This window comes from Trichoplusia ni, chromosome 2 (assembly GCF_003590095.1).
Source record: "Trichoplusia ni isolate ovarian cell line Hi5 chromosome 2, tn1, whole genome shotgun sequence".
Lineage (NCBI taxonomy): Eukaryota > Metazoa > Arthropoda > Insecta > Lepidoptera > Noctuidae > Trichoplusia > Trichoplusia ni.
In genome coordinates, this window is record NC_039479.1 from 16,508,007 (window position 1) to 16,525,120 (window position 17,114).

Sequence of the window (17,114 nt, forward strand, 5' to 3'; positions counted from 1 at the left end):
TATTCACACTGTGAGACTATTCGCAATCGACATCTGACTAAGCGTTTGAACACGACCTAACTATCGGAGTTATCTCTGTCGGACTCGTCTGTTACTTCACAACACCTATTCTCAATCCGTATATAGGTCACGAATGCGGTAGTTATAGTTGAGCCAAATAGCAAAGAATCCTAAAGTAGGCACACCGTCTCTTAACAGTCAGTGAAATAAACCTAGCCGAATGACTATTGTGAACAATCGTTAAACTTGTGATTTATCACAGTACTAACAGATGTCTTCAACGTCGTAAACAGTTTAAAAAATACTTTTAGCCTAAACGAAGGCGTTGTTTATGTGATTTGTAATTTATTTTTATTACTTTGTATTGTACTGAATTAAATTTTATTTATAGTTTTGTGTCATTGTTTTTTTTGTAGTGTCTGGAAGTGGTAGAAGCTACTGAAGAGTGTTAGTCGTGACTTTGTAAACTAAAAACGTGTTCAAATGGCTGGAAGTTGACTTCATTAGACCTTTCTATCGTTTAGACAATTTTGTGATATTGTGATTAGCTTTACAAAAACAGCACCTTGATTCTTGAATAAGGAACTGAAATACCTAGAAAATCTTTTGTAAAGATTCAAAATGCAGAATACACTGACAAACCTTTTCTTACAAAAACAGCACAAATAACTGAGATTACTAAAAACAAAAGAGTTTAAAAATAATTGTCACGTCCAGAGCGTGGCCTATCATTAAAATCCTTCAGTTACAAACAATTGGCAGCGCACGGGTGACTTAAATAGACTTGAAAACAAATGAGAAATGATTTCTGTCTGTCAATGTGAGTGTTATGTAAAACTTTATTTATAAAACTCTCTTCTGGAACTAGAATAGAAAGCCATACCTATTTATGTAATGGCTGATTGATGCATCTTCTTAAAATAAAATGTGTATGTATATTGTCAATTATAGATATTAAATTATTAAGTAAAAAACTGTTCTGCAATATTGTATAAATTATTTTTAATTACAGATTGGTAGAGTCTATGGTCTAGGGCAGTCTTTCCCAAAGTGGGCGATAACGCCCCCTTGTGGGCGCTGCAGGTCTTATGGGGGCGGTAAGAGACCCAGAAAGAAAATGGGGGCGTTGTAATTGTATGTTACCTACTGCGCTCAGGTTTCAAGTTGCGGGTTATAGTAAAAGTTTTGTTTAGAATTCTCCGTTAATAGGGAGGGTCACAATAGGGATGATGACTGGGTGTAAAAAGAAAAAATCTCATTAGTCCCTCAGTTAGATAACTGAAAAGTATGAGACACGAATCTTTTCCTTTTTTCAGAAAAACTAGAATTGATAAAGATTAACTGCTTTAAAGTTTAGGAGAGGGGGCTTGTGACGTAAGGATATGGTAAAATTTATACTCAATCGTGACGTCACGCGTAAGTTTCATTCACTGTAATTTGGTCAATTTATGTTTTCGGGACAAATTAAAAAATACGAATCCATTATTATACAAAAAAACTACAAGACGGACACTGCAAAATTAAATGTCATCATCCCTATTATTAATTAATTTAATTTAAAGTTATAGTGGTTTTGAAATAGGTGAAAAAAGGGGGCGCTAAAAAAATATTTATTCTCAAAGTGGGCAGTAGACAAAATAAGTTTGGAAACCACCGGTCTAGGGTGATATGTTCGCAAAAAGCTTGCGCAAATCAATGACGAAGTTATTTGAAATAAAACGGTATCAACTACAACAGTCAATTTATTGATAAACTATTTTACTATAAAATAGTAAAATAATAATAATAATGTCAAAAAGCCGTAAAATATAAATTGTTATAAAAACTCCTCATTCGAAAAACATATTATAGTACGCATGCATCACTGCATTACATCATGAACAAAAAGTTTAATCAGAACTCTTACATATGTTTTTACAGCCTATACGTTTTTTATTATACTATTACTAAAACAACTATCGGTTCAATCGATATAAAGCTGATGGTATTACATACATTATTTGTACAAGCGAATGTTTAGAGCATCATCCAGAGCAAAGTTTACGCAACCCGATGATATTGAGCAGGGATTGGGCGGTATTCGAGATGAGATTTGTTGTATGACGTCACTTTATTTTATTTCGCACATATGCGTGACGGAATATAGAAGTTGAAAGAAGCGGTCTATAAGATAAGGCAGTGAGGCGGGGCGTAAGGAGAATTATTGTCAAATTGAACAAAAGTTTCAGCGAGTTAAATTTGTATTGCGTTGTTGCAGGACAGTATAGCAAAATATTTAAATACAGTTTAATCGTATTGTAAAATATTATTGAAGTGCGGAGACTTAGGCGCGTAGTCAAATCGCATAGACAATCATGAATCCCATTAGGTATATTTGTGCGATCCACGTCGGTTTAAGTTATCAAAACCGAATGGCTATGTTAACTTTACAGACGACAAAGAGCCATGAGAGTTATAGGACGAATAAATACGTTAAAGCCAAAAGAGTTCGGTGAAAATTTGTGTATTTTAATACTTCGGCAGTGGGGACACTTCCAATATGATTCCATGTTCCATGATATCCAGGGTCGACACGGTTGTTCTGTGCCTATATGACAGCCGGTGTCCGGCCAGTTCTGCTCATAATAATATCGATTGAACCTGAATGTTCAATCCACAGCTTTGCCATAAAACTTCGTAAATACTCTTTTCAAAATGGGACTGTAAATTCAACTTTTTTATACCATGTCCATGAAACTTAACGTAGCCGTAGCCGCTGTTCAAAACAAAACCGCCGCGGCCTATTATGAAATCGCGTTACTTTTAACTACGTTAACCACTGGAACAAAATCATAAATATTGTAAATTACTTTGTAGCTTATCCAGTTATCCATACTAATTTATTTAGAATATTCAACAGAGGAAAGGGAGAAAATGAGCGCTTGCACCGGATATTAAATGAATTTAGGAGACTTGTACCGACGGCAACAAAAGTTGGTCAACAGAATTGGTTTTTCAGAACAACTGTTCATTATCAAAATCAATGAGTTTCTGTTGTATACTTAAAAAAAAATAATAAACAATTTATACATGCTAATGAAAAATTCTTTCAGTTTTTATATTGTGTTACAAAACATCAGTTTCTCTTTGTAACTTGGCAGCCCCTAGCAAATTCAGTTTGAATATTCTATGTATGCGAGAACTATGAATACTATCGTATATATCGAAAGTCCTCTACGGAATTTGCCTAAAGAAACATCCTTTCCTTAAGCTGAAATCAATAGACTGAGATCATAAATAACTCTAGCGATGTTTAAGTCAGCGAATAGAAAAATGTTTGTGTTTTATTTATCTCTATTTTCTTATGTGTCTTAGTAGTGTGTGTGTACATATATGTGTGTGCGTATGTATCTTGCATACTTGACCGCCATTTTATGACCTCGGTAAGTAATAAATTATTAACCATTGATGGGTCATTTTATTTGGTTGATTTTTTTTCAAATAGCCTTTTATCGGGTTCTTTTAAAACTTCGCTGTGATGGCTCTTGGTCCGCTTTGGATGCTCTAGCTGATGGACTAGACTACGGTACTATAATAGTCTTTTGTGTCACTGAAAGAAGGCTGTATAATCTCTACAATACATCTGACGCAAATTAAAAAACCACATTTGGTGAACCGCGTAACAAGATGAAACGATTAAAATGACATCCACGTCCGTTCCAAAGTCACATTAAATCTTTATTTTAGCCGCAATCGTTGTAAACTTGAACACAACTCACTAGTTTCAAAGAATGATTAAATTTTAACCCTACTCCATTGCAATAAGAACGATATTCATTTCAAAGGGTATTGCATGTTACATGTGTCGACTTTACAACAACAAACGGGTCGGCGATAAATTTTTTAATTAACTTTGACTACGTCATCTGATTAGCTTTTTTGCTCTATTTTATGACAAGTTTTCAAACGTGATTTTAATCAAATTGAAATTCAATTTGTAAAAATTTAACTAGGTTAATATACTTTGTATAAGCGAGCTGACAATGCGAAAACAAAATGTGTTTCAACAAAAAGATAATTAGTGTAGTAAGTAGAATCGGGACTGCAGTTTACAATTGCGGGTATTAATTATACAGAGTTGGCAACACTAGAGCTTAATTGAATAATAACTTTTACTGGAATTAATTGGGTACGAGTAAGTACAAACTTTTCTGTTCGGAAACTGAAATTGGTACTAAAATAAATGAGAAAAGAGTTTTATGTCGAGTATACGTTTTACGATGGAGTTGGTTAAAGTTTTACCAAAGCTTTAAAGCAGAAAACATTTACTTTAAAATATAAACCGTCATGTGGCTACAAAAATATATTCGGTCTAGTCTTGTAAGCTGCTTACCATGTTCATCCAGAAATTATTTTCAACATTATTTACATTCAACTGATAAAAGTACCACGAAAGTTAAGCTTTTATTAAAAGCATTCAAACTCTCGTGCACAATAACACTCACACATACAAAGAAGAAGTTTTTTTTAAACAAATGAACAGTTTAATCTATCATCGACATTCTGTTACACACACATATATACAAATCAACGTTCCATAACGCACCCGGACGTGTGGTTTAATTACAAATCCCGCGCCGCGGCGTGTGTACTCTGCGACAATTACGGCAATTAAGTCGCGCCCTTGTTAATTACACTGACGCACCCATCACATGTTGATCGACGTACATTAACTGCCGGGGTTGTTCTCAAACTGATTGCTCATTTATTTATATAGAGATGAAAATGAATCTGCGATCAGACAAGAGTAGGTAAAGTAGTAAAAATAGTTTACGGTTGAATCTAGGAGATTAATGACAAAAAAAATAATTAAAAAACATCAAGCTTTTTACTCTGCCCTTAACCTAACTTGTTTCTACAGTTGGAACACAACTGAACTACAATCCACGAGCAGTGGCGCCAAAATTATTGAACCCAACCCCGTCCACAACCACACGACAACGACTACGTCTAATGTTAAAATTAAATTGTTTACTCAGAAAATAGGATAAATAATATCATTTTAAGACGATTTCATATTGAGTTCAGTGGAGTCGACATTTTCCAACTAATTACTTTGACAAGAGACATCGAAATATCGGTCATTGCCTCTCTTTAGGCAATAATGTATAATAGGATTATGTTGTGTTTTCATCATGTGTAAATAAATGCATTTCCTCGACTGTTCTCAAACCGCTTATAAATAATGGGCCCACAACTAATCTCTTAGGTATTGTTGACGTAATTTCTGTACGATTTAAGCTACCGAATAATATTTGTTAGAAAAGTAACAGTTGGCAAATATAGCCTTAGAACTAATAACTTTTTATTAAGAGTCTGAGTACTATTTTGCTCTTTCTGTTTACCCTTATCGTCTCATGGTCAAATACGTTATTAAAAGTTTGGGGTACTCATTATTCCTCAGTCTCAAATAATTTTTGATTATTTAAATAGAGATCATTTAGTTTATTCATAAAATATTTGAAATTTAACAACGTTTTTGTATTTTTGTAAAATATTTTTAGTAGGTACGTGAACGTAAAATATTATGTACTACTTGGTACTACCATTACCTATATCAAGAAAGATAGTGGTACAGGTCATTCTATCTTTCACTGTGTACATAATATCTTTTATATAATACCTAATTGTCATCAAGAAACGAAGAATGCTGGAGCCCAAAGTATTAAAAATAAAAAATGATTACAAAATAATTTCGCTCTCATACATTTTCAACTAAAATATTATATCAAAGTTACAGCTGGCGATAACTTCAGATAACTTCACAGTTTAATAATGAAGTTAAAATTGCTGAGTCTTATAGCTAACATCTTGAGCTTTTGGTAATTTTGTTCTTAGCTCAAAGGTTAAAGTTTTGTGTCATGACACCGCAGTGCCCTACTGTGGCGCCTTGTAAGTAGACGGGCACTTTAAGACTATTCCCATCTCTTTCTACAGGCATGTAAATGACAAAGATGGGCAGATTTGTAAGTTTCAGAGTTTAAGACACGTGTGGATAATATCTGTAATTTAACGTAAATGTTTTAAAAGACAAGTCAGAGTAGTAGAATTACACCACACATTTTAATTCCCAAAACGAATCGCAAGAGTCCGCAAGATGATGGAAGCTCATAAGCGTTTTTTTGAATAATAATATTTTATGCTGCATAACACAAGAATCCTAGTTTATCCTGAAATGTATCACACAAGAATCCTTACAGTTAAGTACTAATATTATAAATACGAAAGTATTTTTGCCTGACTGCTAAGCTTTCACGCAAAAAATACCGAATCGATTTGATGAAAATGAAATTTAGTAGGCAGATATTTCACAGCCTGAGAAACGACATGCAAAGCTACTTTTTAGAAGATAATGAATAGATTAAAAAAAGTCGAATTTATACACGTATTTCAGTATATATATTGATATAATTTTTAAATATGATGTACCATTATCATCTCAAGAGGAAGAACTGACGATGTCAGTCTTAAAAAAACAAGGGAGAAAAATAGGTTTGTCTAAGGCATTTACATTTTAAACTCCGTTCATCTTTATAGTACTTCTATATCTACTCTACCGATCTATCTATCTACTTTCTTTATCTCTCTAAAGTCGCATGCAATAGATTGTCATTAAGAAAATGATCTCTACTCCTCTCTGAACTCCCATAAATCACAAGATAAATAACATATTCAGTAGCTACATACTCAAGTACATTTGCTCTGGTACATTAAGTACTAAATAGGTTTTCATCAGTACCAATAGAAGTAGTAAAATAAATCTTTTCTCATTTACGACTGATGTCCGAATCATATAAAACTTCTTTTGTTATTTTAGTTTTGTGAATAGATCTTATGTCCTAGTATATTAAGGACGAGAATTGCGCTGTTTCTGTAGTAAATATAATAATATCAAGAACTAGGATTATAGACATCCAGTTTATATATTTTTTTAATATAACCACGAGGTAAAGAGAATCAACACAGAAATCTCGATTCGAAAACAAGGTTGTCGTCAATAGCATTATTAGTGACTAAACTGTTTTCTTTCATAAAAAGCAATTGCGAAATATTTGCGATATAGTTTATCTACAAACAAAAAAACACAATTATTTACTTCATTCGACCCAATTTTCCCGTTGTTCTGTTTATGATCGAAATAATAATGAAAGATATAATCAACTAGGGACCGCAACGCAAAAAATGTTCTGAGGAAGACGGTTTTTTGGCACTCGATTTCGTTTTGTTTCATTTGTGAAGCAACGTAATATGAAACTACATGATCCCAGTACAAATATCTGGGCCTGTACTTGTGAACTCTTGCAATAGAAAGCTTGTCATATTAGAAGTAAGATAGCACTATACAATGCGTATAGCGACGTCTCGTTCTATAGCGATCTTGGTCGTACTTTTAAGAGTATAGAAAGTGGTAATAGTCTAGTAGATGGTTAAGGGTGAAAATACTAAGATATTTTTCGATATTTTAAAATCACTACCCTATCACGTAGGAACTAGCTAACTCTCACGTAGAATTTGCATGCATTTCTCTACTAGTGATTTGATTTGACATGTAGACATGAGCGTTTTGTAGACGGTTTCGAACAAATGCTTTTAGTATAACACAGTGATAGAGATAACATCCAAAGATAATCAATTTACCTGAACAACTATTAAAAAGTAAGAACAAAAACTATTTAATTTACAACAATGTAAACGAAAATCCGTATATTGCAAATAAATAGAACAGAAAGCAGACATACGTTCGCCATAACATAAAAACTTTATGACGGAGGCTGTCTGTCCTACTTCGTCTTGTTGCTAAATGGAAATACTAAGCTCGTTGCCAAAGACCAAGTTATTCCTATTATTGAGTCAAGGGGTGACCTTGACCATTTAGCCGTATGGCGTTATCGCTTCTAATCTCACGGAACGATCTAAGAAACAAATAAGACTTCTTTAAATGCGTTAATTATGTATTTCAATAGCTTAGATTCGTTGTTGTTCCTTTCCTTAAGGCTAAAAATGTGATTTTGTTGAATAGGTATGAAAACCGTATCAATATTGAATTAATGCGTGCTATCTTCGTACATAAAAAGGAATTTCAGAAACTTTAAAATATAATTTGAACTGCTTTGTTTTAGCTTTGACTTACCCAAATACTGCGGTCATTTTGACGGCTACTTGAGCAGTCAACCGAAAAATCGCTGACCACGCACTGCGGCAATATTGTTATTGATGGCCATTACATGTTTTATAGCGAAGCTTTTACAATGATAACATAATAAGTTTTAATATAAATTAATAAGCTTTTTAGTGAAACTTTTAGCTATAAAAATATTGCTTTTAATTGTATAAAATGGTGACTAACAATAGAAGCTAATTACAGCGTCACTATTAACAACAATAACTATTACTTACACATTCAATTGTTTGTAACTTACATGAGTTATTGGCCACGAATAAGTGTATAAAGAGTACCGAAGTGATTTGTAACTAGTGTTTTCTGCGGTTCTTTTGTTCAGGAATATAAATCATTTCCAACCGAAAGGTGAAATGGGGTCGCTTAATAAATGATGTTCTCTTATTCAAAGAATTCACGTTAAAATATCTTAGCGTCCTTAATTTATTGTGAAGGTTTTTTTAAAGTTGCAAGGGTAAATTGATCCATTTGTGTCTAGTTTTATAATTTGTTTCGTATCTATTTTATAAGCAAGCATAAGGTCAAGACTTTGATTAGGAATTATGTATGTTAACAAATATACGCATGAATGCTGAAGCTCTTATGATTGTGTAGAACGACAACTGGATCTTTCAAAGTTAAATAGAATGAATAGTGGATTAAAATAAGCAGCTTTATAATGGATTCATCACCCGTAAAAATAAACTAAGTGAAAAGCCAAGAATAAACGAATCTCATTTAAATTCAAAGGTTTTTCTTTCATTGCGGAATAAATACATCCTTTATTGCTATTGTGTATATAGGTATAACTACCAAGTCATAAGTTACGTATAATAAACTTAACTAGCTCTCAACCTGTGACTTAGATATTCCTAGATGAGAAATAGGTTGCTTTTGGGGTTCCGTACCGTAGGGCAAAATCAGAAGGAATGCTAGGAATGCCCTGTGTTGTGGTTGTTATAATATGAAATGTCTTTTTCTAAAAGTTCAGTTTAAAATAAAACGCGACTAAAAACTAATGTGAAAGAAAAATAAAGATTAAGAAATCAATGTGCCTCTGAAATATTATATCAGTCTTTTATTTATTCTATTAGATATGTTTTTGTATACAGACTGTTTATATTTTTAAGTACATAAACAAATAGAGCATAGATTACTAAGTTAAATTAAGTGAAATTATGCAAACAGCTTGTAATATTCTCACGACAGCATTTTGTTAGCAAAATATTTAAGTCGGTGCCGTACGTTTATTTTCACAGTAAAATGAGCACGTTTGAAGAGAACGGCAGTTTAAAAGTGTGCATGAAATAAGGTAAACACCGTTAGCAACATACGTTCGCCAAGTGAATTTGTTTTGTAATATTAACGTAGGCGCTTTAAAGGTAAAAGGTTTTTAGTTAATGTTTTAGTATTTTCAACCATCAATTTAAAAAGAGGGGTGTTATGACTTTGACGTGTCTGTCTGTTTGTCTGTGGCATTAGAGCCCGGATGGGTAGTTTGATTTCCCTTTAATTTGTCTCGCATTAGAGATGAATTATGTGCGAGTAGTAGTCATGTAGAGTCAAGTCAAATTCTGTTTAAGACGATTTGAGATCTGGGTTTTGGATTTTATCTTGTTCAAGAAATACTTTTTGTTAGTACCTAATTAAAGCACGTCAATGCAGTCAGGTGTGGAAAAGAGACGCTGCTCTACGTGATGTAGCGTTCCGTCCCGTCGTGTAGCATTTTAAAACTGTAACACTTAAATTGACAACAAGAGCTAATATAGGCAAACAGATCATGATTAATTTGCAAGGAGACCACCGGTGAATAAAGATTAATACAATACTTTATTGCCTTAAATGTGTTCAGAGCACATCTGAGGCTTTACGGAATAGTCAGCCATCTCCTGTAATATAATAGCATTTTAAGAAATAAATTTCATTTTCTTTACATCCAGTTAGTTGTAGTTACATAGTGGTTTCTTAGGTTTACGCGAATGTTAGACATTGAAATGAAACTACTTTTACGGATTTTATCGCGGTTTAATTTTAGATTTTAGTTCCCGACGTTTTGAAACCTTTGCAGGTATCATGGTCACGGGCAGACTGAGATGGCGTTCGTCTTGACAGGAGATGTTGCTCGTTCTACCTTCATATTTTAATTAATTATTTGTGGTCCGACCTACGCAGTATGAGCTCACTGTGTCTTGATGTCTTGCAGCGCTGCTCTTGGGTTTGGCCTTGAGTTTATTTATTATTGGATCCCAAGTAGGAGATATCTTCCAGCCATCTTCTCTATTGAAATTAGGGTGTTTTTTAATCTCAATAGCCTCGCGAAACATCCTAGGTAGGAATTTGGATTCTTTAGCGAGGATCTGTGGTTGGTCAAGTCTAATATAATGGCTGGAACCTTCAGCATGTTCGGCGACTGCAGACTTTGTTGAGCGGCGGTGTTTCACGTCAGCTATGTGTTCTTTAACGCGGGTCCCTATGCTTCGTTTGGTTTGACCGATGTAAGAGAGGCCGCAGTCACAATCTAGTTTGTATACTCCTGCATCTTGTAGAGGTATGTGACACTTGACGGCTGGTAAGGACTGGCTAATCTTCTTGGGCGGCTTGAAGTATGTTTTAATTGAAGCTCGCTTCAGGATGTAACCAATCTTGTCAGTGACTCCTCTGACGTATGGTAGTACAGCAGGCAAACGATCAACAGTGGCTGGCTTCACTCGGTTTCTGTGACGGGGCCGTGGAACTTGGAGCTTGTTGTCTCGCAGTACTTGCTTGACGTGTTGAAGCTCAGCGGCAAGGTGTCTGTCATCCGAGTCCGTGTGCTCTCTGAAACAAAGATTTTCCCACGGTAGCTAACTGTTTAGGGTGGTGATGAGAACATGCTGAAGGTTCCAGCCATTATATTAGATTTGACCAACCACAGATCCTCGCTAAAGAATCCAAATTCCTACCTAGGATGTTTCGCGAGGCTATTGAGATTAAAAAACACCCTAATTTCAATAGAGAAGATGGCTGGAAGATATCTCCTACTTGGGATCCAATAATAAATAAACTCAAGGCCAAACCCAAGAGCAGCGCTGCAAGACATCAAGACACAGTGAGCTCATACTGCGTAGGTCGGACCACAAATAATTAATTAAAATATGAAGGTAGAACGAGCAACATCTCCTGTCAGGACGAACGCCATCTCAGTCTGCCCGTAGTTGTAGTTAATTATATTTATAAGCTGTTACCTACCGATTACCTCATTAAATAAAGTTCCGTGAGTAAATATATGGCGAAAATATAACCAAGTCACTTATTTTAATTTATCTTGGCAGTTAGGAAATTACGTTAGTGACTGGGCACATTTATAATTTCCAATCTATTTCAATGCAAGGGTTTCAAGCGGGCTATAAAAAAAAAGCTCTTTGTATGTCGTTGCGTCACGCGAAGGATTTCTTATTGTGTCTGTGAAAGAAAGTTTTTCTTGCAAATCCTCCGTCTGCATAATTTTGTTGTTTACGAAGTTTATTGTTAAGGTGTGCCAAAACAAAGATTTTCTATAGCGTATGATCTATACGTATGTATGAATGTACTTAGTTTTGAGTATATATAGAAAGGAACTTCTCTATTTGAAAGAAAGCAGTTTGCTAAAAATGTTTTAAAAATTACGGAATGGATAAATCTAAACTCTACTTTTTTCTTTGTCATGAGATCTACAATTTCAACAGTTGATCCATTTTGTATTATATACATACATAGTCATTTAATGTCGCTGTATCGTGCATAAGTACAATACACTTACAACTACTGCCATAGCAATACTAACAACCATACGAGTGACTTATAAAATTATGCAACAAATTAAAAATATTATTTCTTTTTATGATTTTAATAAAACTTTGAACGTGAGTATTACCTAGTTTATTTTTAAAGCTTATTTTAATTGAAGTCGTAATAAACCTGATAGTCTACCCCCACGTTTTACAGTAATATTATTATGGCTGTGGAAGCGTGACAGCACTAGACACGACGTAGAGCGGCATCTCTCCTACACACCCACAAAAATATTACTTGGGAAGGTAATGGTAGGCGCCTTGAGCGTTTTTATTTAAATACCTTGTAAAAAACTCACGCCTGTATAACATATAAGTTAAATAGATCATAAAACCTGATATAGTAGACTGCCCTACGGCTAAACTACTAAGCATTAGGTATACACGTAGAGTCCCCACCCTTTATATTACTTCAAAGTACTCACTAATGTTAGGACATTTTAACGTAACTTTTTAGGGTTCCGGACCCAAAGAATAAAGACGAAACGCTTTTAGTGAGACTCCATCTATCCTACACCAGGCGGTATCTCATGAACCGTGATAGCTAAAGAGTTGACATTTTTATGGACGATGTATTTCTGCATTTTCCGCTGCCGCTATAACAACAAAGGCAAGAATGGTTCTTGCGGTCAGAAATTCGTTGGTAGGTATTAAATTTGAGGGTTCCACAAACTTAGTGTTCAACAAATTGATTTGTTGTGTAGCCTTAGTGTAACCAGTCCGACTCAAACTTGACCGGTTTTTTAATGAGAACGAAGCTGTTAAGGTTCACGCGTTTTGTGTAGCGAACTCAAGAGTTAATTTAAGTAAGGTTTACAAAACCACTAAAAGCAGGGTGCTTAATCGTCTTTCTTAAGTTATATTAAGTTGACGAGCGCACCTCTATCCTACAACTACTGCAATAATATTTCTTCAAGAGGTAGTAAAAATACATGAAACATAGCTTTAATTTTTTTGCTTTACTATGAAAAAGGACCTCCAAGATTACTAGCATTTGTGACAAGGAATACCGGATCATAACATTCAACTTATTGAGATGAATAAGAAAAAAAATACATTTTATTTTGATATTTTAGACATCTCATTTTTTTTAAGGAGCTTCACGTATTTTACAATAAAGGTTTTTTTCCCTTCTGTAATTGTTAATGTTTACATAGACTTTGCACGGACCCTCGTTATGAAATAAAAATACGAATCACTAGATGTATTACATCATTTTGGACGTATAAAAACGTTCCTGAATTATATTTCGGTCATTAATCATTGAGTGGTTACGCTGTTCATAATGAAAATTCAGTCTACGACGCGAGACGTGAAGATAAATGGGGAAATGTACAATAATTTGTATCTGAATGATGTAGTTATAACAAAAACACCTAAAAAACCTTTTTGTTCCAAGTTCTTTAGTGATGTTTAACTTTATAATACCATTTAAAAGACCATGCCGCGAATAACGTACACAAATTTTTTTTTTTTGACGTTTTGACCGTCTAACTGATTGACTAGCTTGCTTGCCGTTGAGCTTTAGTTTTTTTATTTGCTGTTATAACGGCAGGAGTCAGTCAGACGCTCTGCGTAAATAATAAAGACGAAACCCTACCCTACTAAATAGCGGAGTCTTAGAAATTGAATTCCGTTTTTACCCTTTATTAACGGAGCCCTAATAACTTGTTGTATATAGTAGCTGTATTGCAGTGAATTAATAGTATCATAAAAGTTTACTCGTATAAAGTTTATCCATAAATTAAATATCATAATATGTACTAAATTATTTTGCGCTGCAGTGTATTAAACTATTACGAGAAAGTTTATGAAGCTTTTTGTTGTAGCTGATGATTATGAAATAGTGTTAACCTAGCTTAATTATTACTACACACGCTATTATGCAGTATACTCAATTTTAATCAAATTTGGACCTAAAATCTATAGGGCTACAGTTCAAATTAAATGTTTATAAAATGTTATGATTATCTTCATAATATACTTGGCAGAATTATTATCATGCGTGTCTTATCAGTAGATTTACGATTATTAAAAGTAGGTAAAGTAAATGTGGGTATACAATTATCAACGATCTTACAAATATAAATTATTTTTATTAATTATCGTTTAAACAAAGCAACTTAGTTCAGTTATACATTAATATATATATTTTTAGAAAAGTTATAATTATTTTTGTATCGGACCTGCGTGTTTCAACACTGAAGATATCAGATTATCCTACCTTCCCATATATTCTTAATGGAAATAAAGATTAACCTTTTTCTAATTCGTTTAACGCAATCTCGATAGATCACTGTACTGATACCTTGAATCTACGATTCTCGTGACATTCACCAATTAATCTTTCATCCCCTACATATTATCTAATTGCAAGGATAATGCCTGTCTCAGGGGCCTACCGTGCCACATATAGTTGGATATGCAGTAATAGGAGCGAGAGAGTGTGATTCTCGCCATAGAACGCCATCTCCCTTCTTCAACACTTTTAGATGTGGTAGTAGGTTTCTAGTAGGATCATATTAGCACGGTATATGTGGTTTGTGAACTAATCTCTTCGGTCACTCGACTTAATACACGACTCATTGAGTGAATTGGTCACGTAATGGCATTATAGTTGATCGGTATTTGTCGTAATGAGCTTTGCTTGTGATAATAGTCGGAGTCCCTGTGTGCTCGTTGTCTTGGGATTTTGGTATTACCTTTGCTAAAAGTTTTGTAACATTTCAAGACTAGTATGGGTGGAATCGAAGTCATTAGGTATATGAAATCTGACCAGGTACACAAAACGAGTTCAATTTTTACTATTTGTATGAAACACAACTATTGCCAAGAGCCGTGTCAAAACAAACATTGAAATCTAAAATGTCTATAAATGGTCATAGTTTGGCTAATATTTACTTGGACTTAATAGGATATATCGTCGCCATTGAGTAAAATAGTTTCCAACATTAGCCCCGGGCTAAGAACTTCTGAAATAAATTTCAATCCTTGATCTTAGTTTTTGTTTTATTGCGGTTACTTTCAAGACATGGATAAAGCCGTCTCAACGTACGAAAACCTACGGCTTAAAGTATAAGCTATAAGCTTAAAAGTAAGGGCCTAGTTATACAATATTCAGTAAGTAGCTAAGGATGTTAAATTTAGCTTTATTACCTTGACTTAGGGTTCTTAAAATAACACAGAATTTTATTTGCTATTTTTTACATTCGTGTAATTTTTTAAATGTCAAAGTTTAAGTCACAGCAATCTTAGGTCAAGACAAGTCTTTCCTTCTGAAAACTCAAGAACAATTACACCTTGCCGTTTATATTGAATTAGAAAATGTATATTATATTGAAAATGCCTCGTTTGCACAACTAACACGTTTCAACAGCTTAGATAATAGCCAGCGCTAATTTGCATGTTTGCTACATACCGATAAGCAAATTTCTCTCTCATTTGTTAGAAGATCGAAAATTTAACTTAAGTAAGGTTTCGTGAACTATTGAATTGTAAATACCTACGTAAAATGGAACCCTATTCAAAGAGCCAAGCAAAAAAAACGTTATTTTATTAAACAGTATTTTCTTTTTCATAATAATAAAGATACTCGCAAAATAAATAAAAACACGACTCTTACTCTCTTTCAATGTCTGTAAACTAACACAACCTCTTATGTAGCGATTGGCCCCTGTTCTAAATACTCGCATGGTGACTAAACCGACTCACCCCAGATTAATGACTCCATATACATATAACATGTTATTACGATTTGAAACAAACCATATTATTAGGCCTTTGAAGCGTCATCTTGATTTACTGTGAACTTGTGTTTATTTCACTAATATAGAGATATATTGCCCCCTCATAAATCTTGTACAAGAGATTGTATGTAAACTGTATCTTAAGACTCATTTAGAAGAGACGACAAATATCGTGCATTAATCATACATTGCGGAGCCACGCGGCTTTAGGTATCAGAAGTCATACATCATAACCAGCAATGTATAGCAGCTTGTATAATATTTCCCACTTCGTTTAGTTCAGCTGTAAGGGTCGAACCTCAAAGATATGTTGCCTCTCAAAGACGCATTCTCGTTAAATCAGGTTTTGTATCCTCGAAGTAAATTGTGGAACCCTAATCTGGGTTGACGGCAAAAAGGATTCCTTTATAAATATACACGAGGGACTGAGGGATAGCCAGTCTAGTCTCTATTTAGTATATTATGTACGTATACCATACGATCATAGAAAAAAGGTTTTGCGTGTTAGCTTGGGTTCATGATCACGCTGGTTGGGCATTCTGGCGTAGTTACTGGTGGCAGCTCGTGGATAACATATTTCAGGGCACGAGCGTTTTTTATATTTTTTTGTTTATCATTCCACAAACAACCCAGTTCATTACCGTTAAAAAAATTAAACCTGCCCTAGATAATGTTGTAAAGGTATTTAATAAAAAGGGGTTGAAATGAAACTACTTTTACGGATTTTATCGCGGTTTAATTTTAGATTTTAGTTCCCGACGTTTCGAAACCTTTGCAGGTATCATGGTCACGGGCAGACTGAGATGGCGTTCGTCTTGACAGGAGATGTTGCTCGTTCTACCTTCATATTTTAATTAATTATTTGTGGTCCGACCTACGCAGTATGAGCTCACTGTGTCTTGATGTCTTGCAGCGCTGCTCTTGGGTTTGGCCTTGAGTTTATTTATTATTGGATCCCAAGTAGGTGATATCTTCCAGCCATCTTCTCTATTGAAATTAGGGTGTTTTTTAATCTCAATAGCCTCGCGAAACATCCTAGGTAGGAATTTGGATTCTTTAGCGAGGATCTGTGGTTGGTCAAATCTAATATAATGGCTGGAACCTTCAGCATGTTCGGCGACTGCAGACTTCGTTGAGCGGCGGTGTTTCACGTCAGCTATGTGTTCTTTAACGCGGGTCCCTATGCTTCGTTTGGTTTGACCGATGTAAGAGAGGCCGCAGTCACAATCTAGTTTGTATACTCCTGCATCTTGTAGAGGTATGTGACACTTGACGGATGGTAAGGACTGGCTAATCTTCTTGGGCGGCTTGAAGTATGTTTTAATTGAAGCTCGCTTCAGGATGTAACCAATCTTGTCAGTG